Source organism: Uranotaenia lowii, chromosome 3 (assembly GCF_029784155.1).
Source record: "Uranotaenia lowii strain MFRU-FL chromosome 3, ASM2978415v1, whole genome shotgun sequence".
Taxonomy (NCBI): Eukaryota; Metazoa; Arthropoda; class Insecta; order Diptera; family Culicidae; genus Uranotaenia; species Uranotaenia lowii.
Window position 1 is genome coordinate 351062891 of NC_073693.1, and position 26311 is coordinate 351089201.

The 26311-nt window shown below is 34.7% G+C and overlaps 1 protein-coding gene across 2 annotated transcripts in view; it reads left to right on the forward strand.

The window, feature by feature from the left end:
• Positions 1 to 18000, forward strand: part of LOC129751179 (KH domain-containing, RNA-binding, signal transduction-associated protein 2) — a 312313-nt gene extending 294313 nt beyond the window's left edge. For both annotated transcript variants that reach the window (XM_055746533.1, XM_055746532.1), the window contains exon 11: positions 16619 to 18000. The gene's annotated coding sequence lies outside the window, so the exon portion shown is untranslated. The remainder of the gene's footprint in view (positions 1 to 16618) is intronic.
• The last annotated feature ends 8311 nt before the right edge of the window (positions 18001 to 26311 follow it).

Here is a 26311-nt window from a genome sequence, read left to right on the forward strand (position 1 = left end):
TGACAAAATTGACAAAATTGACAAAATTGACAAAATTGACAAAATTGACAAAATTGACAAAATTGACAAAATTGACAAAATTGACAAAATTGACAAAATTGACAAAATTGACAAAATTGACAAAATTGACAAAATTGACAAAATTGACAAAATTGACAATATTGACAAAATTGACAAAATTGACAATATTGACAAAATTGACAAAATTGACAAAATTGACAAAATTGACAAAATTGACAAAATTGACAAAATTGACAAAATTGACAAAATTGACAAAATTGACAAAATTGACAAAATTGACAAAATTGACAAAATTGACAAAATTGACAAAATTGACAAAATTGACAAAATTGACAAAATTGACAAAATTGACAAAATTGACAAAATTGACAAAATTGACAAAATTGACAAAATTGACAAAATTGACAAAATTGACAAAATTGACAAAATTGACAAAATTGACAAAATTGACAAAATTGACAAAATTGACAAAATTGACAAAATTGACAAAATTGACAAAATTGACAAAATTGACAAAATTGACAAAATTGACAAAATTGACAAAATTGACAAAATTGACAAAATTGACAAAATTGACAAAATTGACAAAATTGACAAAATTGACAAAATTGACAAAATTGACAAAATTGACAAAATTGACAAAATTGACAAAATTGACAAAATTGACAAAATTGACAAAATTGACAAAATTGACAAAATTGACAAAATTGACAAAATTGACAAAATTGACAAAATTGACAAAATTGACAAAATTGACAAAATTGACAAAATTGACAAAATTGACAAAATTGACAAAATTGACAAAATTGACAAAATTGACAAAATTGACAAAATTGACAAAATTGACAAAATTGACAAAATTGACAAAATTGACAAAATTGACAAAATTGACAAAATTGATAAAATTGACAAAATTGACAAAATTGACAAAATTGACAAAATTGACAAAATTGACAAAATTGACAAAATTGACAAAATTGACAAAATTGACAAAAATTGACAAAATTGACAAAATTGACAAAATTGACAAAATTGTCATAATTTACAAAATTTACAAAATTGACAAAATTGACAAAATTGACAAAATTGACAAAATTGACAAAATTGACAAAATTGACAAAATTGACAAAATTGACAAAATTGACAAAATTGACAAAATTGACAAAATTGACAAAATTGACAAAATTGACAAAATTGACAAAATTGACAAAATTGACAAAATTGACAAAATTGACAAAATTGACAAAATTGACAAAATTGACAAAATTGACAAAATTGACAAAATTGACAAAATTGACAAAATTGACAAAATTGACAAAATTGACAAAATTGACAAAATTGACAAAATTGACAAAATTTACAAAATTTACAAAATTGACAAAATTGACAAAATTGACAAAATTGACAACATTGACAAAATTGACAAAATTGACAAAATTGACAAAATTGACAAAATTGACAAAATTGACAAAATTGACAAAATTGACAAAATTGACAAAATTGACAAAATTGACAAAATTGACAAAATTGACAAAATTGACAAAATTGACAAAATTGACAAAATTGACAAAATTGACAAAATTGACAAAATTGACAAAATTGACAAAATTGACAAAATTGACAAAATTGACAAAATTGACAAAATTGACAAAATTGACAAAATTGAAAAAATTGACAAAATTGACAAAATTGACAAAATTGACAAAATTGATAAAATTGATAAAATTGACAAAATTGACAAAATTGACAAAATTGACAAAATTGACAAAATTGACAAAATTGACAAAATTGACAAAATTGACAAAATTGACAAAATTGACAAAATTGACAAAATTGACAAAATTGACAAAACTGACAAAATTGACAAAATTGACAAAATTGACAAAATTGACAAATTTGACAAAATTGACATAATTTACAAAATTTACAAAATTGACAAAATTGACTAAATTGACAAAATTGACAAAATTGACAAAATTGACAAAATTGACAAAATTGACAAAATTGACAAAATTGACAAATTTGACAAAATTGACAAAATTGACAAAATTGACAAAATTGACAAAATTGACAAAATTGACAAAATTGACAAAATTGACAAAATTGACAAAATTGACAAAATTGACAAAATTGACAAAATTGACAAAATTGACAAAATTGACTAAATTGACAAAATTGACATAATTAACTAAATTGACAAAATTGACAAAATTGACAAAATGTAATTTTAAAAAATTTAGCCCTTCAACTTATGCAGCCTCATTGTCTGTCTATTATTCTATTTGAAATGTTGTTCGCCCTTAACAAATTCAGGACCGCGATGTTGTTTTTTTTTTAAACCACGAAGAAATCTTAACATAGAAACACCAGGATTCAGCGTTCCAGATTTCAGAATTCGCTGGACCATAAGTTACAAATTTAGTATCTTTGAGCCACCGATTTAGTTTTATATCATTTGAGTATGTTCCGAAATGCTTTAAATCTAATGAGCAATTGATAAACTAACATTTGTAAATATTATAAATTCCCCTTTACAGAAAAAAAATAACATTAAAAAAAAAGTAATCAATCTTACCCCGTTTTATGGCTATCGAAAGAAATAGTTAAAATTCATTTTTTCTCAAACTCGGTATCAATTTAATTAGTTTCTTTTGCTTATATTTCTATTTTTATTTTGATTGTACACTTTAATTATTATATATCATTGTTGCTTTAAATATTAAAGAACAAATTTGTGAAACGAAATCCTTGGAGCCTAGGTCTGTTTTATCTTAATAAGCCAGCAGAGGATCTTTTATAACTCAACATCCTGGTTTTAATTTTAGGTTATTCTTGGTTTTTCAGATCCAAATTTTCAATAGTTTCGTTAAAGTTTTTCTTCTTGGAGGATTTTTGCTAGCATTAGCTGGTCCCCCAAGCAAAACCGGAAGCAGTTCTTTCTTCGCTGCATTCTACAGCACACTTTTGCTCTTTCAAAATTTGCCAACTCATAACTTTTTTCCCCGAAAAAAATTACCGCTGCACTATTTTTTCGTTCGTTTCGTTTCGTTTTGCTTTTCTTCCGGATTGAAAAGAAGAATAAAGATGAATGGAAAAGTGTGTGGTTCGTTGGGAAAAAAGTGGGAAATTCCTTTGAATAACATTTCTGCACGCTTCTTTCCGCTTGACTCCTCCTGGGGACTGCCGGAATAAATAAAAATTGCACCCAGCCAGAAAAGAAAACCTCACCACCGCACCGAAGCATAACGAATTTAACCCCTAGCTTGTTTGGTGGTTTTCCTTTTAGTTGATAAATTGCTAAGGAATGGCAAAAGTACACCCGTGAATAAAATATGAGAAATTGGATTGACCATTCTTAAGGAAAGAAGAAAAAGCTCCGGAGGTGCCATTGCGTACAATTCCCAGGAATTCTGGCAATAACTTGTGTAGAGTAACGAGTTTTCCATTTTTTCCATTATGTATGTTTGGCAAAAGTTAACTGAATGAGTAGGAGGAAAAAAGCGAATCAAATGGCTACTGGCCACGATTGACATTTGATGAAAGGGATGAAAGGTGATCGTTTTCTTATTTGCTGTTTTTTCTCGGAAAAATTGGCTCTGCCAAACCGGGTAAGAAATTGAATTTCAAAGGAAAAAGGATTTTCAATCCAGGTGAGATCATTCGGATGGATTACTCCTTTGAGGTTGTTCCGGTGGTTGGTTCGAGGAAGTTGAGAAAAAAACCCGTTCTTCATTTTTTTCGGAAAAAAAGTATGGAAAGCACTGAGCCAGCTAAGTGTAATTAATCATCCGAGTAAAATGACAGCAGATTCCGGCAGCTTATCCAACTAATAACTACTGCATGGAGAGAGAACGAATCTTTGCCCCCCAGTTGAGAAGAAACTTCTGTGAGCAATCTGTGCGACAAAACTTTTAACGAAGCGCGCACTTTGCCAAGGGAAAAGGTAAAAGTTTTTCTGAACCAACACCTGGCGGATAAGAGGATGGATGGAATATTTCAATTAATAACATTGATGGTAGAATCCATCCGACCAAAGTTGGGATCATTCTTCAAATAGTTGCTAAGCTAGAAACTTATATTACAATTTCGAGTGGCAGGTTTTCCTCTTAAAACATAACTTTAATCCTAGCTTTGGTCTCGCATCAGTCATTCCGTTCCAGTTATTTTTGCAAGTTGATTCAGTTTTCTGGTCAATGTCATATCCGGGTTTCAAAGCTTAAAAGGATTTTTATGGTGACGATTTGTTTGTGTCAAGGGCAAATAAGAATATAAATAAAAAAAATCTCACGACCGCTGGGTGCAGACTCAATTTTTTCCCACCACTAAATGATTGGCAAATAAAATGAAATCTTTCGAAACATAAATTTTTCACCACAGACGAGATAGGTCCCATCGATTTGTTGTGACTGATTTCAGCAATAGTCATCCCCGGTTGTGTGTGGTGATAGAGAACTCCGAAAAATAATTGAATCGAGAATGAATGATGTCCATTTGCTGAGCTCTGAATGAATGCAACCCACTACCTAGCCACTAGATTTGTTTCGAATAAAAAGAACCCATTCAGTAGTCGCTGGGTAGGTATTGTCCCATTTCGAAAGATTGGAACCCGCAATGGACCCCCAACGGGGAAGAACGGGGGGAAGCTGGAAGTCATCTGGTGCCATCAGCCATTTTCGGTTTTTTTTTTTGTTTCATTCTTCTGTTGGTGCTGCCTGCCATTTCCGGTTAGTCGTCCTCGGAGAAATCCTCCGGTCGGCTTCATGTTTATATTCATGTTTTCCGCAAGAGTACCGCTACTCGAATGAATAAATGAAGGACCGTATAAATTGTGCACATAAATCTGTTAGATCGATGCGCTGCTGCTGAACAGATAGACCACCAACACTCGAGGCCGAGGCCAATTGGAGAAATATATTCTGCTCTGTTTCATGTTTTGTCCCACCGTGAAATGGTTACGGTTCTCTTTGAGTGTTATTGCTGAATGGGTTTTTTTCTTTTTTATAAGCAATTTTTCAATGGAATCTGATTGTGATCGTTATGAACAAAAATATTTTTTTTTAAAATAGACTTTTGTAAAACTTAAAATAATATCAAATAAAAAATATACGGTTATTTTATTCTTCTGAAGTCTTGAAAATTTAATAAAACAGTAGTTTTTCGATTTAAGAACAATCAGAAGGAATTGTGGCTTCAATTTGGCGAAAAGGTGGATTTAGTGAAATTTAAAAAATATACATTTTGAATGGTTTGATATTATTGTTAACGCTTTTGTACAAAATTTAAAAAAAAAATCATGGCCTTTATTGATCGACCTCAGAGCCGTAGCAAGAACCGGCTCATGGGAGAGGTGGGGTGTTTTGGTGACAATTTTTCCTCATATCAGTTTTTATTGAACAACTAGCTGACCCGGTGTGCTTTGCTACACTTTCCAAAAATTATTGAAATTTGAGGTTCTAAAATATTTAACTTTTCATTTATTTGCACAAAATTCTAAATTCAATTTCAATATCATTAAAATGTTTTTTTCAGAATAAAATTGCAACCTTTTTTATTTTGAAATCTTTATCAATTCTTTTTTAAATCCGTGTTTTAATCCTTTTTATGATTCTGGATTTTTTGCTTCATAAGGTTATAGCTTTAGCCAAATTCTCTTTTTATATATGAAATCTTCGCTGTCCCTCTATTTGTAGAGAGGGTCTCAAACTATCCCAGATAAATATTCTTTAACAAAATAACATCATTGGACACTCAATTTACCTATTCGTTCTCGAATTATAATACAAATTGTGAGAGTGACCCCCTCCATCATTTCTTTAACCCTAATAGAAGGAATTTAGTCTCATAACATCAGAAAAACACTTCTTGTATACCAATACGATTCTAAATCATATATGGCGTCATTCTCGATAAGCTCTCGAGCTATTCAAAAATAGGTGATCCTCTCCCCACTTTATATCTCCCCTCTGGCAGGAGAAAGGGATCTCAAACCATCGAAGCAACATTACTCGTAAATACACACATATGCTTCCATGCAAATTTGGTTCCATTTTCTCGATTAGTTATCAAAGTTTTAAAAAAAATGTATGAGTGACCCTCTTCCCATAATATCGTTCCACTGAATGAATAGAGGGGTGCTAAACCACCGAAAAAACATTTCTTGTACTCGAATACGCACCCATGCCAAATTTGGTTTCGTTTGCTTTATTAGCTGTCGCGTTGTACCATAAAATTAGTATTGGAGCCCCTCTTGCTGCCTTTCATCCCCTCCCGAAAAATTTCGTGTATTCAAACACATTCCCATGCCCAATTCTGCTCCATTTGCTCGATTGTAAGATTGTTCCCATGTCATATTTGGTTACATTTGTTACAAACCAAATTTCGTTTCATTTGCTGGGTAAGTTCCCGAGTAATGTAAGAATTGTATGGAAGCACCCTTCTCCCTTAAGATTTCACAACTTGAAGAACGGAGGGTTCTCAAAATATCATAGAAACATTTCTCGTAATCAAATACCTGCCCACACCAAATTTGGTTCCATTTGCTTGATTAGCTATCCAATTATGCAAAAAATTGTAAAGGAGCCCCCCCTCCACTTTCTATCTCCTCACTGGAAGAAGGAAAGGGTAGCAAATATTCATAGAACTATTTATCGTACCCAAATAAACTACCAAGCCAAATTTGATTTCATTTGATCAAATCGTTTTAAGTTATGCAATTAAAATGGTATGAAAGCCATCTCTTTCCTTCCTGTATCTTCACTGAAAGGAGGGAGGGGTCTGAAATAATCATAGAACCATTCCTCGTATTCCCCAATCCTCCCATGACAAATTTGGTTCCATTAGCTTGATTAGTTCTAAAGTTATGTAAAAAATTGTAAGGTAAGCCCCCTCCCTCCTTCCTATTTCCTCACTGGAAGGAGGGACGGGCACCAAATATTTTTAAAAACATTCGTCGTACCCAAATATCCTCCCATGCCAAATTTGATACCATTTGCTTGATTGGTTTTCGAGTTATGCAAAAAATTGTCTTTTATTAGGGAGGCCCCTCCCCTCGTTCATGAGAAAGGGAGGGGTCTCAGACCATAATAGGAACCTTCTCCTGCCTCCAATACCCCCACCTGCCAACTTTCACGCAAATCGGTTCAGTAGTTTTCGAGTCTATAGGGAACAGACAGACAGTCAGAAATCCATTTTAGTATATATAGATTCCAAAACATAACATAACGAGTATAACAAATTTGAAGGTACCTGGCCCGCAAAAAATCCGAGCTTTTTTATCTTTTAACCTGGCAAAATCCGGGCATTTGATATTTAAATTTGGCAATATCCGGGTAAATTTAGTTAAATCCAGGATTATTCCAACAAAATTCAAGAAAAAAAAAATTTTAATCATTTTAATCGTTTTTCAGGCTTCCATAAAAACTTTTCTTATTATTTTTATGAATCTTTCTGAAAAAAAATCTCGTTATGCGCGAATAAATAAGAAAAAAAATTTCAATAATTTTTTTCTTTAGTTTGATTTGAGAATGAGAATGGGAATAAACCCTGACAAAATCCGAGCTTTTCCAATCAAATCCGGGCAACCGGGCCGGACCAGACTTTTGCCAACTTTTATATTAAATGTCTGAGCAAACCCGGATAAAACGGGCAATCTGGCAACCTTATTCTATATGATCATTATGGTTTGAGTCATTTTACAATAAAAGATTGTTGTTTATTTTAAATCCTTACTTTCGAAATTAAGTTCCAGAAATGCATTTTTTTTTATAAAGATTCAAATAATAAATCTCTCGTAAGCTTTCATTACGTCGTATGAAACATCTTAGGGAACACCCATAAATGACGTAGCATTTGGGGGGGGGGGGTGTGACTTGGTGTGACGATGTGTGACGAGAGGGGGGTAGGGGTTCAAGTAAAGCTACGTAGCTTTAATTAAATATCGAAAATAAATAAAAAAATTTTTGTGTAATTAAAAAGAGGACACGAAGTGCTGGTCATCACTTCGAAGGACGATAGAGAGTCGTGGAGGCAGCTGACATCGCAGATGCAATTATTCCAGCCGAAAAGACGATGGAGAAAAGCTGCCCAACGATTTCATTGGAACCCAGAATGGAGATAATTTGGATCGACGCAACTGATTGAATTCTTAAATACTACCCTGTTTGTTGAAAGGTAGCATTTTTTTTGACTGATTGATATGCTTTTTTAAAATTCCATTTATAACTTCTTTTCCATTTTTTTTGTTATTTTTTATATTATTCTTGCAAAATGCTGATGCTGATAATAAAAGTAAAAATTTAAAACCGATTTTTAAAAATGGGGAGAGGGTTTATTAAAGCTACGTTATTATCTAGGGGATGTCTATGACTTTGTGGCGAAATGCTACGAGGGGGGAGGGGGGTGGGGGGTATAAAAACTCCAAAAAAAGCTACGTCATTTATGAATGTTCCCTTAAGAATTCACAGAAAACTGCTGCAAAACTTATCAAAACAACTTAAAAATTTGTATCTCACATATAGAATATGTTGATTCAAAATGGAAAGAAATTGCGACTCGTTTATGTCAGTTTTTGTAATTTTTCGTAATGAAACTAGTTCTTTGCATTTTGTTTCATATGACGTAATGGAAGCTCACGCGAGAAACAATGGTTTTCAAGGTTTTATTTAAGAAAAAACTTTTTGTATCTTCTTCAAAAAGCAAATAATTACCTAATTGTTTTCAACCTTTAAAATATTAAGAAATAAAGTAAGAGATTTTGTTAACGGTTTAAATCCCATTCTTTTTCTACTCATGTAAACTCGATTAAAATTTAAGATTTTTGTTGAGAACTTTGTTTTTGATAAGCTTAACAGTTTAAATTTTGAATAACTGATTCAGTCTGTACTTTTTACCGACTGCGTTTTATACGAGAATTACGGCCAAAATACAATCTTTGAACCGCAAAAACTTTTTTATTTCAAGTTTAATTGGGTTGCAGTCTTCGAGTGAAATATTTGTCTCAATTCAGACTTTTAGAAAATTGTCCATAAAAAGCGATCGGCTAGTAAATAAAACAGTTATTTGTGAAAAACCAGTATTTTTTGTGCCTCCCGAGTAAAATATCTTAATTCTATTCACTTTTGAAGCTCCAGGAACTCCTCCCCATAGTCAGATCTATCTGAAATTTGGCATGTGACCTTCGGATAAGCTAAGAATCAGTTTTGACTTGGAGTGAGTGAGATTTACCATGTTTAATTCTTCCTATGCTATGATTAGTACACTGCGATTCGTTAAATTATTTTAAAAAATATTTTGATTTTGGTAAATAACCATTAGAAATCTTCGTTTTGATTTAAAATTTAAGGCCAATAGAAAATCAGATATTTTAAATGTTACCATCAAGCCTAAAAGTTAAGTTTAAGATATGTCTGTATGGTGATTATCAAAGGCATTAACATAAATAAAATAAAAAAAAATAAAATAAAACTATCGCTCAATCAATTTTGTTTCTAAAAAAAAATACGTTTTAAATAATTTTTTCAATCATAAAATCACTAATATAAACAATACTCTTGATCATACGTTAAAATGAAGATCGGTGATCGATGGAAAATTTATTCACATCTTATATGCAAAAAAGAAATTTCATATTAATGTTACGCAGTCCGAGATATTTGAATGTAAGTGCAAGTAAATTTATTTATTTTTCCAAATTTTCATGTTTGGAGCATAACTCAAAAACTGTTCTACTGAGATTTTTTTGAATTTCATTTTCGGACTCTGCGCTCGATTTCACATTAAAAATTTTGGTCGGTTAATAGGGTTCACGATTTTTTTTTAATTTTGTAAACTAGTGTTATTACTCATTTATGAGCTTAATTTGAATTTAGAGTATTGATTCTGTATCTGAACACTGAACCTGAATATGATTTCAGGTTCAGAATTCAGATACAGAATCAATATTCCAAATTCAGGTTAAGCTCATAAATGAGTTAAAATTATGAAATTTGAATTTTTGATCTCTTTCCGAGCTTCAATACGATTTCTGAAATGTAAAAAAAAAAATCCTGAATTTAGATTCCAGATCAACATTTGGATATCACCCAAGAATTGAAATATTTTTTCAGACCCTTCAATCATCAATCGAGTTTTATTTATATTTGATTTAATTGGCTTCAACCTGAATTTATTATTCCATTTTTTAATTCAAAATCTGAATTAAAACATGAGTCTCCAATGATGAGTCTTATTTTGAGTTTTCAATTCTGGATCGCCATTTTGAAGTTTTGAATTCTGCAAAAGAATTAAGTTTAGAAACTTTGGATTAAAATATGAAACATAAACTCAGGATGATTTCTAAAGCTTAGCAAATCATTTAGAGGCCGGGCACTTCATATCGGCAATAGATCCATTTCTAGAGTTCGGATATGCAAAATTTTGGCAGCGGTGTGTTGGTAATGAAAAAGACAACCTTTCCAATTTTTCAGATCTTGAAGTTTTCATGTTTTTGAAAAACTTACGATGAAAAAGGACATGATAAAAAAAAAATTTCAAAATCACAAATCTTTTATTGTCGACTTGAAAACGCATCAACTGTTGATTATTTCTGAATTTTTCTGGCTCGAATAGATAATATCTAAGTATGAGGAGACTCACCAGCATGCTCACGTTTTTTTATCAAACAAATAGTTTTTTAAAATACACGCGATTATAACTGGCCTGGATTGTGAATGATCATAGCATAAATATTGTGTTTTTTATACTCGGAAAATAATCATTTTTATGCATTTGCGTTTAGAAAACTATGAATAAAAGTATAATTCAAAACCAAATTTTAATAACAATTTCAAATCACCTTTTCAATTTTTTTTTAAAGAATAATGATGATGAAGGATTCTAAACTAGATACATAATGCGAAATATAAAAACAGAAACACAATTTAGATTTTAATAATAGGGAACCAGAACCCTGAAATGAGTTTTATGTATTGAAAATTAGAGTCTAGAAATGAATTTCTATCTATATTTTTTATCTATATCTATTTATCTATATTTTTTATCTATTTTTTTTTTATCTATCTATTCTATCTATGAATTTTTATCTATATTTTTTTGGAAATCTGTAGCAGAATTCTGAACCTGGGATTAGTTTTCGAGGTTTTGGCGTCTGAGTAAAGCTTATTAATTTTGAATAACCTTATTCAATCACAAAAATTTGATTAGGAATTAACAAATGTGAGTGTACAGTAGAAAACCTCGCTTGCTTTTCTGGACCCTCATGGGGGGAGGGTTTAACCCTCCCCTCCCCGTTCCTAAGACCATGTTCTTAGACATATGAAAATTCAACATGAATGTTTTGTTGTTCAATTAGAATCCTGTGAATATTATTTTTAAATTGAAATTTTTATTTAAAAAAAAAACTAAATCTTCAAAATGAATCTAAATTTTATTTTATACTAGCTGATCCCGTTCAAACTTCGTTTCGCTTTTAACTTTAAAGCTGATGATTTTGTATTTGGTTGGAAACTGGTTGGAAAATGCGTCCATTTCACCAAAAAATTGCTTAAAATACAAAACAGAATTTGCAAGTGACCTATTTGCTTGTCTACCAAATGGAAATTTAAAAAAAAGAAATTGATTGCTTGTCGAAGAGAACACCCGTGCACGAATTTTTATCTTTTTCGGATACATAACAAAGAAATTATGTCTAAAATATTTAAAAGGCAATATTAACGACACCTTTTCTGTCGCCTTATTGAAAAATTTAATTCACAAATCAACTGTCCGTTCTGTAAAACACCCATGAATGATTTTTTGTCTGGATCTCTTGCATAATAAGACAATTATTGCAAAAACATTAAACAGTAAATGTGGACGACCTCCTTTTCTATCGTCTAATAGAAAGTTTGTTTTTAGGAATCGAATCTACGTCCGGCAAAGTTCTCGTGTTTTAATTTTTGCCTCGATATGATGCCTTACAACGTAATTATTGCAAAAAAAAAAATCGAAAATTTTTTAAAACAAACGCTTTTACTGATTCCTTGTCAAAATTTGACAATTCAATTACATGTGCTGAAAATTCATTATAATTCGATGTGTGATCAAAACAATGGGGCTTAGTCTGAGAGTCACGTGACGTGATGTGCAAAATTTCACATCGTTGTGCCGACTCCAGAAACCACTCTAGGCTAGAAGTTTCAGCTCAAATGTCCTGTGATCGATTTTTGGAGCTCATTCATACTAACGTTTCTTCTCTGAAACTTTTCCTGGAGTCAGGATAAAGAAGTGAAATTTTAAGAGTCACGTCACTCGACTCGCAGAATAAACCCCAATGTGAACAAATAATATGGACGACCATTTTTGCCGACCCCTGACTCGAGATTTGAAATCTGAACAATTGAGCGTCCCTCAAAACTTCTATGTGGAAATTTTAATCTCAATCCAATGCATAATAACGTCAATACCGCAAAAACATTGAACAGTTTATATGGACGACCCCCTTTGCCGACCCCTTCTACAAAATTTGATAACTGGGATCGATTGTTCGTTCCTTAAAATCCCCGTCTGCAAATTTTCATCTCAATACAATGCATAATAACGCCAATATCGTAAAAAAATTTGTATGGATGACCCCTTTGGTCGATCCCTGATTCTGAATTTAATACCTGTAATCGATTGCTCGTCCCTCAAAACACTCATGTGCAAATTTTCATATCAATCCAATGCATAATAACGTCAATATAGTAAAAACACTGAACAGTTCATATGGATGACCCCTTTTGCCGACCCCTGACAAAAAATTCAACACCTGGTATCAATTTCTTATCTCTCAAAAACTCTATGTTCAAATTTTTGTCACAATCCGACGAAAAATAACGTCAATATCGCGAAAACAATATTTGTCTTGTATGGACAACCCCTTTTTAAAGGGGTCATCCGAAAATCTGAAAACATTTTTCATCATTCCTGGTCCTAATGAGTATCCATGCCAAATTTCAGCTCTCTAGCTCATAAGATGGCTGAGCCTATAGTAGACAAACAAACAAACAAATAAACAAACCCACAGAAATCTGGCGGTGGCTTTGCGTTGTCTCAGCGGTTATTTAGCGGCTTGACGACGTTTGACGGTCGCTTAGCGGCTTAGTGGCGGTTTGGCGGTGGCTAAGCGAATATTCAAGGGGATTTCAGCGATCGTTTTGCGATGATCTGGCTGAGGTGCTCTGCCAGGCTAGTAGAGGGCAAGAGGCTTGCACTCCCCGTGGCTGGTCTTCCAAGGGCCAAGATGTTACGGGAGTTCCGAATCGTCCAGGTCATAGGTCGCGACACCGAAAGATCGAATCCCACTTTTCTGGTTCAGTTGGCTAGATTGCTGGCCCACTGTCGGAAATGGCTACTTATTTGGCTTCAGCCTGAAACTCGGTAACGGGCGCATGCGGGGTGTTCGCTACGCGGTTTACCACCCGAAAGAGAAACTCTTTCGACCTCCTCGTTCTTAGCTGTCATCTGCTTTTTCCATTGCCTCCCATTGAACCGTAATTCGCCCCTTCTTTGTGATGTTCGAATTGTGATGTTATATGTCGTGTGGTGTTATACCTAGTCCTGTTTACTTAGCCATTATTTGATTTGAATTTGAAATTAATTGCCTAACATTTATAAAATAATAAATAAATTAAACATTTAACATGGAATAAATAAACAAAAACCGACATGCAAACTATGAACTGTTACAAACGGTAACACTCTCTCTTTACACATCAATAACGGCGCCTGCCACGTCCTAGTAGTCAATAGATAGAGAGGAAAATTGTTGAGCGTGTAAAAACTGCGCGACTCGGCAGCCTCGTCGGAAAGTGAGCCCAAATATATCAACTAGAACGGGAGGAAAACAAACAGAAAAACCCGGCAAAAAACGTTTATCATCGTAGCCTGCGTAGTGAAGAAATATTGATCACTGTTAAGTTCCGAAAGTATTTTTTTATCCGATTACTAGTACCGGAGTGATTTATTTAATAAAATAGTGAGTTGCACAGTGCAAATAGTAAGTGACGGGCTGATTTGTATCTGAAGTGTTTCCTAAAATTGTATTTAATACCAACTAGGTCACCCCGACTGAAGCTAACCTGCAACAGTAATTGCAAGTCCGTTGATCGATGCAAATAACTAGAAATTCATAAAGAAAACTATTGTACCGGATTGTATCCCATTTACCCGAAAACCATTGCCCAGAATGAATTTTTCCCAGAATGACAAATACCCGAAATCAAACCCCAGAATGAACCATTTCCCACCATTTACCAGAATTTTTTTTCCCAGAATGAACCATTTCCCAGAATTTTTTCCCCAGAATGGAACATTTACCAGAATGGCCCAAATCCCAGATTTTTTCCCCTAGTATTTTTATTTGTTTTTTTTTTCTCATGAATTCTTGAATATTTCATATGATTCGAAATTATTTTTTTCAAAATGATTTTTTAAATGAAACTACGACTTTGAAAGTTTCCAACTAAATTTATTCTAGAACCACTATTGTGCTTTGTTTATGGTTTGGGTACTTTAATTGATTCAATGCTTACCATGTTCCTTTAAAAAACCGTTTTGGTATCCGACTCCTCACGCTGCGCGTTCGAACTTGAAAGACGTTTTGTCCTTCAGGCTGTCGCGTGGCGGACGGGGCTAAGGGATCACCCATAGCCGCCGCTTCCATAATATTATCGTCGCGGCGGGTCGGCGGCCTCCTCGGATTTGGGAGCTTCGGCGGCTTTGTGCCGCCTCAGCCCCTTCATCCTCGTTGGTTGCGGCTTTGCCGTAAAAGAATAAAGTTATGAAACCCCATTTTTTTGTAGCAATTCCTTTTTTTTTAAATAATTTCTGGTAAGGATAAATGTTTTCAATTTTCTGGGAAATGGTCCTTCTGGCGAAAGATTTTCTGGGAAATGGTACATTCTGGTGAAAATTTTTCTGGGGAATGGTTCATCTGGGGAATGGTTCTTTCTGGCGATTGGAATTCTGGGGATTTTTCATTCTGGGCAATGGTTTTCGGGTAAATGGAGTACAACCATTGTACCGTAAGTAATCACTATTTGGATTGTCAATTTATTAGCCTAACTACATACTAAATTTGTTAACTAAAGGAATCAACACTAAAAAAGTGCAGAAAGTCTTCTCGATCCACATAAGCTAGAGTGACTGCCGAGCAGAAGAAAACTAAATGTAAGAATTGATTAAATGATGTCTAAAGTTTATTACTAACTAAAATATAATCTTTTAGCTTCTAGCTGCTATACTATAAACGCTGCTCTGAGGATTCGTTTTTTTTCATTAAATCTGAACAAAAATAGAGAAAAGGGATTGAAAAAAATCATAATTCATGCTTTAGGACCGAGGTCACCTCTGCATCCTAGCAAAACAATTGTCTGTGTCGATTGGGTAAAAAGGATATTATCAGGAAACAATTTTGACTAGTGTTATGTAATCTGGGTTAAAATCATATTCTTTTAAGCTTATGTGATTTCGAAATCAACTAGATCACCTTTTAAAGCAACAAACTCATTTGAATTTTTAATATTCCTGTTGATATTGAAAAAAAATATTTTTTACCAAGAAATGAGAGAAATAATCTTTCTAATAAGTAAAATGATGTAGAAAACTGTATTCAATCAAATGGTGTTATAATCCTGTTAATAATGCTTTGCAAAAATCTACTAGAAACCTTACTAAATTTCAGGAGATTGTGCTGATAACTGCATAACTTTTCTTTATGCAAAATATTGATTATTATGACATCGTTAAGCATGCACTTATTTTAAAAAAACTAAAACAACTTGATAAAGTAAAACTGATCAAAAAACATTTTATTTTTGCAAAAATACTTTGATGGAAATTCTATATCTAACACAATCGAAAAATAAAAGTGTACTCTCACATTTACACAAATAAAATTCTAGCACGGGTCGGTTTTAAAGTTTTCTTTTTAAAATAATTCCATTCCTGAATGATAGATTTAAATTCAATAACATTGGTTTTCCAGATAAAAAAGTTTTATCCAGCAAGCCGATTTTAGCATATCTTTATGGATCCTTAACCATACACATTTTTTAGATTGGTCCAAAAACTGACCTGTGCAAAATTTCATCTACCTAAATCAGACCTGATTTAAGGGTGCCCCAAGACGCTTGTAGTTTCTATTTTTTTTACCCTCAAAATCACCAAAGCAAATTGAAAAAAATCGAAATTTTGATTTTGATGCCAAATGACTTAGAAATGCATGAAACGTGTTTTCTAGAAAAAAAATTTTCGGTCGAAAATGGACTTTCTGTGACCTTCCGTTTTTTATAGAAAGTCGATTTTTTACAAAAAAATTTTTTTAGATGTTTAAGATTATCTGGATTTTCTATAATCTATCCTTGGTTGATTTGATCGAATATTTCGGCTTTTTGAAGCACCCTTGAATCATGTTTGATTAAGCTGAAAAATATATTATTCTAAACTTTATTATTTAAACAGCGAATATAACAATTTTTTTTAAATCCGTCTGATTTGAATTCTTATGGTTATCTTTTATCTAATGTCTATGCTTGGTTTAAATGTTTTCTAACCAATGTTTTCTCTATTTATTCCCCAGGTCATGTTTTCTACTGTAAACCATCATTAGTAGTTGAATTGGAGTCTAAATAATATTGAAGCTTAAGCAAACCAGTACGATAAACACTTTCTTCTGTGGATCGCCACAAAATATTAAACAAAAATGTCACTTAAAACAAATGTATTCGATAAATAAACGTCAAAGTTCATCAAACCGTAGATTGTCAAATTTTATCGTGAATCGAAAAAGCAAAAAAAAACATACTAACACACTTAAACTTAAATTATGATAACTGAATAAATCTCCGTCAAACGAACGTTGTTAGAGCAAATTTTAAACGAAAATAATTAAATCTCACCCTAGATGACCGTAAACTATTTCTTTTGCTAACTGTGTTTTCCAGAGGTTTCAAAGCAAATTAAAACAAAAATTAACAAAATCCCCCAATTGTAACGACCCGTGTGTACATCTTAAATCAAAGAAAAAGTTAACCCTTAAACACGAGAAATCACACCATAATTCAACACAACGATTTAAGAGTAAATATTTAAACATGCATATATACATATTTAAATAAAACACAATGCAAACAAATGAAATAAGAAAAATTAACAGATTCGCACACATTTGAAGAAGAATAATAATTATAGATCATTAACAACAAACACAACCACAACAACAAAACAAACCGAAAAAAACTACATGAGAGCAGAATAAACCAAAGCAAATATCACGAATGAATTCTTATAAGATATATTTAAAGTTGAACTAATGACATCTGAACAAAGGTCGGTTATTGAGAATGAATAAAGGAGAGTATAGAAGAGAATCAATCACTCACTTTAAAAGTTATATTGAAGGAGAGAGTTTAAATTTAAGTTTTCACTGTACTATAACCAATGATCGATTATTTTGTATTGAATTCTATTTGTTGAAAACGGGTAGTCCGATTGAATTGATGATATTTTGGAGCGAACAACTTACCTGCGTAGATTTTTGTAACAAACCAAAGTTGTATTCTGTGCCGTTTTTTATCATCTTTATATCGAATCGCTCAAATCGAGTGTGCTAGACATAACTCATCGAAACTGGAACATTGTAACGCATGATTGTTACGGTTGTTTGTTTATTTTCCTACCGATATTCACCAATGTTCATTATCGTTTTTTATATGAGCTGTTTTGAGATGCAACCAAAACGAAATATGAGAGGAAGAGATGAGACGGAGAAAAAAAACAAATCAAACAAACAAGCCTGCAGTTGGGCCAAAATAAATTAACACAACCAACCAATGGAATCTTAACAAACAAAAAACTCAATAAATGAATCGTTTTTATATAAGTAAAACTAAACTGGATGTAAACTAACCAAAGATGGTCGTCGAATGATGCAGATTAATAAAAGTCACCTTTCCAATTGAAGCGTGTTGTCGTGGATTTGATTCGAATTGAAAGAAAACCTGAAAACAGCAACCAATGAACATTTAATTCAAAAGAGCAGAATAATCTTCTCTTGAAATCTTGTTCTAGGATTGACCACAGTTGGAAAAAATTAACTGTTATTTTTGTGAATTACTAAACATTCTGCGTTTGGAGTTGAGAATGAGTATTGACGAGTGATTCGTTAACATACTACCACACGTGTCAATGACCAAAATAAATCATGAAATCAATTAACATACTTTTAATAAATCGTTAGTTCACAGTTTAATTTTAAACATTTATTTAAAAAAAACATTTTAATTGTTAATTCTAGGAATGCTCAAGAGCTCAAAAATTATTCAATACGAGAAGTCTCGAAACAGTGTTTTTTTTTTAAGATTAGATCATACCTTTTTTTTAAATTTTCTGTCACGCAGTACTTAAGAAATCCTATTTATTTTAAGTTCACGACTAAAATCGTTTCATCAGTGTGTAGATTTGCTTTTGACTCTGTCGCCGTATGGGAAACACACGCCCTTCCTCACTGAAGGTTGTTCGTTGACTGACTCGAAGCTTATTCTATTAGTGTGTGTGTAAATGAGGCGAGAGAGATGCTACCTTCAAAGCCAGCGTTGCCAGATGTATGGATTTCTCCGTAGATCTAACGGATTATATAAATTTCTACGGCACAACGGATCGATGTACGGAATCTATGGATTTTCAGCATTTCTCAAGGAGGATTTTCTACGGATAATCAAAAAAAAATATAGGGAATCAGTCCATTTTTCCGGTTGCAATCTGACAACGCTGTTCACAGCTAGGCCTTTCGATCGAGAGAGTCATTAATGATGCTGTCAACAGCCATATCAATCATCTGCGACACATCTCCCCCCTATACAAAAAGTTAAAAAAAAAAGAAGAGAAAAATTGAAATTAACATGTGATTGATTCCAACACTGGAGTATCAATTTAAATTTCACAAAAAAATCCAATAAATTTTCTGCTTTGTCTTTAAATAAGCAAGTTATTTGGGTAGACATTTTGTGTTCATTTTGTATTGAACACCTGAGCCTACCATACATTGTTTCTTTGATTTACTATTATTACTTTCTAAGCCTAAGTGATTAAAGATTAAATCTTGGTGTTCGTGTATTCTGAAGTTATTACAGGAGACATGCACCCTGACTCACTGTAGACCGCTTATCGACTGACCGGCCACACATCACATGTATGGAAAGTTCCATTGACTGCGAGAGTCAACAACATTGATTTTCAAGGTGAGGCCAATGGCAATAGTAGCTGCGTTCAATCGTAAGTAGCGATTGGTTTCGACTAGTTTCTGTCAAGTGGTCGTTGTTCAACGGGCTCATGTTTTGGTCGAAACAGGTCTGGTCGTTGTTCAACGGAGCAAGTTGAAATCGATCGAAACTAGTCGAAACCGATCCAGCTCGAAAGCAGGATTCATTTCTACCACACTAACACACATGCAGCGTGTGTGTCAGACAGAGAGCATGTTTTTGTTTCGCTTTCGCCATTTCATTCTCGTCAAGTGCTCTGGATGCTTGGATTCAGTCGGCAGTCGGTTCTGTGTGTTTCGAGTCGGTGGGATTGTTGCTGTGCTAACTCTTCCTGCAATTATTCCTGTGCTGTGCGGTAGAAGACGTTAGCACTTGCCCCGGGGGGAATGAATGAAATAAAAACTTGTCATAAAGTTATCTTATTTTAAGAAATTTAATGGTTTTACCTCTCGAATGCGTTTGAAACACGTCCACGCAATTTTTGTTATTCATTTTTTGTTTGCGGACGGCTAAGACCAAGATGGTCTACTAATGTGAACACGTCCACAAAAAGCAAACCGCCAAAATGTCGCGGAACTCTGCAGATGCATGGGAAAATAAATTCAGATTGTCCCATCATCGCTTTTTCAGTCTCATTGATTATTACGAAATTTTTTATTTCAATACATTTAAGGATTCCATGTATATAAGCTTGTTTTCTAGCCCGTTACGATACGCGTCTAAATTTTCACGTGATCTGTTTCGGTCTGTCTAGAAATTCGTGTGCAAAACGCACAAAACACGCATTAGTATTGGTGTAAGTATGTTCAACGGACGACCTGGTTGAAATCGGTCGAAGTCAATTGGAAAGAGACAGATTACCAACTGTCAAAATCCATTCCTACTTGTTTCGACCTATTTCAACCTGTTTCGACTAACTTCCATTGAACACACATAGTGATAATCGACTACACATCTCTCCCTCACACAAAAAGAGAAGTAAAATGAGAAAAAAAATTGTGAATCTACTTAACACGGAATATACAACCAATACCAGTTCAGACAATATTCTAGAAAACATGTCTGTTCGTGCAAACGTGCAATGGGGGAAAAAGAACACCCCCGGTAAAGAAATCATGTAAAGAATGGATCATTTTAAATCTGGACGCTCTGTTTACTATACCATAGCGCTCCTAGTTGTCGGATCTGGAATGTTTTGACAGCAAAGGGTGTCCACGATGAAATTACCACACTATGAAACTACTCTAACATTTTACCCGTTGGGTTGAATTCAATGAAAATTTGGGTAGATTTAGTTTATAATGCATTGTTTACATCCTGCAAGTTTGAAAGTCCTGTGATCAAAACTCGCGGGAATGTAGTCACTGAAGCTGCAACCTTTAAAATAAATCAACCTGTAACTAACAAAACCTGTAACTTTAAATTGTTTTCCTTGAAAGTTAATGAAGATTCATTTATTATTACAGCAAATGTCCTGTAAAAAAGTTGTTCACTGAAAATTAAATGTCACGTAATTTGTTTTTCGACCAGTAAAATTACGGTAAATGTCCTGCTCCTTTTTGTTACAGGACATTTGCGTAATTTTACAGGAAATAATTTTTGCTGTGTGTGTATGTGATAAAAACTTGCGCATTCATCACGAGAACAAGGATATCTCGCATCGTTCCATCGCCAAAGCTTTAGGAATCGAGAACTCCACGGTGTCGCGAGTGATTAAGCGGTTTGAGGAACGATTGGCCACCGATCGGAAGCCCAGAAGTGAAGGAAAAAATATTCCGTACAACACCAAAAATCACAACCACGTGGATGGAACCTTCAACCGAAACCCGAACGCCTCCATTTGGAATGTGGCTAAGAAGCTGCACCTAAGCGGAAATTTTGTCCAGAAGGCCTAAACTAAGGCTGGGCTTCGAACGTTCAAGGTACAAAAGGCCACTAATCACGACGAGAAGCAGAACAAGTCTGCCAAAACCTGTGCCAGGAAGTTGTACCTCAACATGTCCAAATTTCAAGATGTCCAAATTTGCGAATAAATTCCTGGTTTGGCAAGCCATCTGTTCGTGCGGGAAGCGGAGTGCACCTTTTGTGACCCAGGACACGATAAACGGACAGGTGTACATGAAAGTGTGCGGCTGCTTCCTCTCCTGAAGGCCCACAACGTCCCAATAATCATTTTACCGGATTTGGCCGCATACCACTACTCCAAGGACGTGCTGAAGTGGTATGCGGACAACAAGGTCAATTTCGTGCTGAAAATGTTCAACCCTGCCAACACTCCGAAGCTCCGCCCCATCGAAAAGTACTGGGCGATTGTGAAGCAGTACCTTCTCAAACGACCTAAGGTAGTGAACACAGTCGAAGAACTGAAGGGGGGGTTTATATGCACAAAAACGGTTGATTCACAGGTTGTTCAGAATCTTATGGCCGGGGTTAAGGCCAAGGTGTAAAATGATACAATGAAGTTTAATATTTATTAGTTATTTCTGAATCCCTGAAAACTGTATGGCAATCGGATGAAAACTCGAACTTTGCGAATCAATTTTGTGTGTGGAAATTTCATCGTGGGCACCCTTTACTTTGTTTTGTAATGTTTCTTTGATTTATGTATTATTATTTTTTCTTCAAAGTTCAATAAAAAACCTACATTTTGAGTACAAAACATTTTTATTTTGTTTACAAAGCTCCGAGATAAGCCCGCTTTAATGCGTCCTGATTTAAGATGATCCATGCTTTTGAAGCGAAGTTCTAGCAGTGGCTCGTACTCGGGATGCTGTCAGTTGCTCAGGAGCTAAGAAAAAACTACGAAAAAAGAGGAATTTCGGGCATCCCTAGTTAATAAAAGTAAAGTGTTTCTCAACGTTGAGCCAGCGAACGCACACTTGGACTTCTGTTTATAAAGTGAAAGTTGTTCTTGGTTGAATGTTTTCTAGAAAGTTAGGCTTAGATTATTATAAGGTGTAAATAAAGTAAAATTAAGTTAAGTGAATAAAAATATGTTTGAATGTGCACAAAATCCAAACGTGTACTTACCTGCAAACCGAAGAAACCTGAAAGAAATGTGCTACAAAGAAAATTAACCATCAACTAAAGAAGATTCTTACCTGCAACGTTGGAGGAATCCTACTTACCCGCAAGCTGCTAATCTATCCTGTCGATCCGTAACGTACTTCCACATGGTCCTTCGAACGGGTTGTTCGTCGAACTCCGAGCATCCAGAAACCCTACACGTTTGAAGGAAGACATCATCTACACCATTACGTTTCAGGAGTTGGATGAGTTTCTGTTGATATACATTTACAAGGCAATCTTATTGCCTCTAAAAGGTAATTAGAATTACATTAAATTTTCCCGAGTGTCGTTTGTGCTCCGCTGGTTTTTCGATTTCCTCATCAAGTTTTTCATCGACAACTACGACGAAGAGACACAATCGATTGAGGTACCCGTTCGCCAGGGGAATCTGGGAGTTCTCTGGACGGACTTCTTCAAGACCCAAGCCGAGCTCGAAGCTTCCGATGTCGACGACATGGATACCATCGAGCAGCAGTTCAAGCAGCGATCGCATTTCGAAACAGAATACTACAGAGTGAAAAGATTTTTACTGGTCGTTGATTTGACTGTTCAGTCAAATGCGCATTTCCCTGCTTCTCAGTTTAGACTGCCCGATGTGAAGCTTCAGGTGTTCAATGGGTCGTTAGATAAATAGCTGAACTTCCACGATCTGTTCGATTCTCTGGTACACTCTTCTAGTGATTTATCAAACTTCCAGAAATTCTATTATTTGAGATCGTAGTGTGTGCGTAGTGTAGTGATCGGAGATGTCTTAAGCTTATTCAAACCATTGTGATAAACGCCTATAACTATCCCGTTGCTTGGAACTTTCTTGTGGAGCATTTCCAAAACCCAGTTCGTTTGAAACAAACCTATGTTGAGTCGTTATTCGAGTTTTCACAACTCAAATGAGAATCTGCGGCTGATCTTCATTCGTTGGTTGAACGGTTTGAAGCGAATGTTCCAATACTTAAACCGCTTGGGAAAAGAACGGAATATTGAGATGTTTTACTAATACGAATGCTGAGTATCCGTCTTGATCCAACAACTGGTAGAGATTGGGAGGAGTTTTCGTCTTCGGAGAGGCATCAACGTTCCAGGATTTGGTAGGCTTCCTTCAACGACAAGTCACAGTTCTGTAGTGTGTGAGCAACGGTCAGCCAGAATGTTCAGCAACAATTCCAGCAAAAATAATCCACATCTCGTCCTCTACTTGTTAGCCATGAAGCTACCGAGTTCAAATGACTTCCGATGGCAGAGAGAAACTCGTGCGCCACCAAGAACTTTGCCGAAATTGTCTACGAAAGGGTCATGTGAGTCGAAACTGTTCGTCGAAAAACTGAAGTGCTGAGGTCGACACCATAGCCAGCTTTGCAATAAAGACCGGACAGGACAGAAGCGGTTAAAGCAGTGAGTGGAATCAACTTCATCAACGAATACCAGTGCTGCTAGCGAAGCCGCCTCACCACCAGTTCGAGCAGCGATTCATAACCCAAGGGCGATTCCAACAAGGTGATTCTCGCAACAGCTGTGATCACTTTAGTTGACGATCACGGCATTTCACGCGCAACAAAGGCACTCTTGGATTCAGAAAGCGAGTGCAGTTTTATTACCAAATCGTTTTCTCAACGGCGTCGTAGTCATCGTGAATAGGTTTATCTCTCGATTTCCGGAATTGGTCAATCATCTAAAGCTCCGCACCAGGGTACGCTCTCAAACTACCAGGTTTTCCACCATCGATCGTCTAGTTGCTTGTTCTTTCAAGGCTAATCCTAAACGTACCCTCGACAACTTTGGACATTTCGAGGTGGAGTCTTCCGGAGGGAGTTCTGCTAGCAGATCCACCGATCTACTAGACGAATCCCATAAACGTAGTTCTGGGCGCTAAAATATTCTTCGGCGTCTTCAAACTGTAAGGTAGAATATCGATTGGGGGCAGCGATGTTGGTGAATTCGGTCTTTGGCTGGGTAGTCTCTAGAAAGGTGATGCAGTCTAATCACATCAACCACGTTTCCTGCAATGTAGCTACTGGACATTGATTGCTTCATGCAACGTTTCTGGACCATTGAGGAAAAGAGTGCAGTTCCCAATCTCTCGGTTGGAGAAACAGCGTGCGAGGAGCATTTTTGTCGCACGGTTCAAGGCGCTCCAAATGGCCGGTGGCTTGTGTGATTACCTTTGAAGGAGGCTGCGGTTAACATAGGCGACAACCGCAAGATTGTGAGGCGTCGTATTGATATGATAGAATCTCGTCTTCAACGCAACAAGAAGCTACAGATTCAATATCGGGACCTCATGTCAGAATTATACATCTTAACCAGAAAACTAAATTCCCTCTATTTGTTTCGACATTTTCTCATCGTTCAATACATATCTTTAACAGCGTAGAAATAATTGGTTAATCTCACTTTTGAACATCGCAATTCGTTCTATACTTTATGCTTTTTTTTTGCGACATGACAATTCCACTAACATCCCTCTTAATTTTTGTGCAAAACGTTTGGAACTGGAATTGTCATTCATTCTCAGAGAACAACCGACCACGAAATCCTTCATCAAATACGTTTATTGTGATGTCTGTTGACGTTTCAAACAGAATGTACAGTTGTAGCAACGGTTCAAATAAACTTGTATACATACATCGGAATTTAGTCAAAACTTTCGATTGAATATCCTATCGCAATCAACCAGCAGATAGATATCCATTCGCAATTGGAAAACGAAATATTCCCAATCAATTATCTTGACCTCCAGTTTATTGAACTTTCGTCCCAATGCTTATGGAATCGATGATCTTCTGACTCAATTCTGTCCGTTGAACCTCCCGCTCCAACGTTTACTACGCTTCTTTTGGAACTGGACATCGACAGGATATCTAAACAGATCAAAACGTGAATCATCAGAAACTTTTCATCACAGACAAACAGACGGGACACTCTGTTTCCGGTTTTCGCAAACCGGTTCCGGTTTTTTCTCAAAGCTAGGCAATGTCGACACCAGAGTGCACTGGTGTTAATATCAAATTTTTTTCATCATAGTAGCTGTTTGTTTTATAAATATTCTTGGAGCTTATAGGAAAACAAATTTTCAATGTAAACAAAGTACGGTGAAAGATAAAAGTACATCAAATTTTTCGATTAAAATTACCGAAAACTCGGAACTACGGAAAAGAAATAAGACGTTAGTTACTTCCGGTGTCCGTGACCCAGTCGTACGCATCATTTTTACGAACCAGCTGGTACCGGATAGTTTTAAGTAGTTCTACTGCAGCAGTGTTCATCTTTGATTCCACAACTTGTGGACCACAAGAAATCATGTTGCATTCTGTTGCTTAATCAGGAGGAATCGTTAATAAATATAAAATGGATTCATCAGTTCCAAGAATTGCAAGAGTTCGAGAAGGATGTGGATAGCAGGAAAGCAGTACATTCCAACGCAGGCCAAAAATTATGCACGTAGCGGTTTGGCTGATATCATGATATTTTTTAATGAAAATAAGTATAAAATCAGTTTGTGAAAATAAACCAAAAATTACAGTATTGTAAGGCATTGATTTTGTGTTAAATTATTCTTGTTTTTTTTTTCTTGTTTTTTGTAGCGGCCCACCACACTCCCCCACACCAAAAGGCTCAATTGAGCCCCCTGGTAATGGACGCTACTGTTCTCAGCATGTCTGGCAGCAATGAATAATAAAAGTTAACGCGAGCAAATTTTAATCATGCTGAGAACACAAAATTGTTTAATGTCGTGCGAGGAAATGTATTATTTAACTAAATTGACAACAATATGAATCTCAATGGAAAATAATTTCCTTTGAAGAGATTCATTATACTATATTTACTATTACACTAATTATATTTACTAATTTTATCAAGTTATGTTCAATAATTTAATAAGATAAAAATACAAACTACAATTTTTTAAAGAATAATAATATTAGAAATTAACGCTACAAATATGCAAA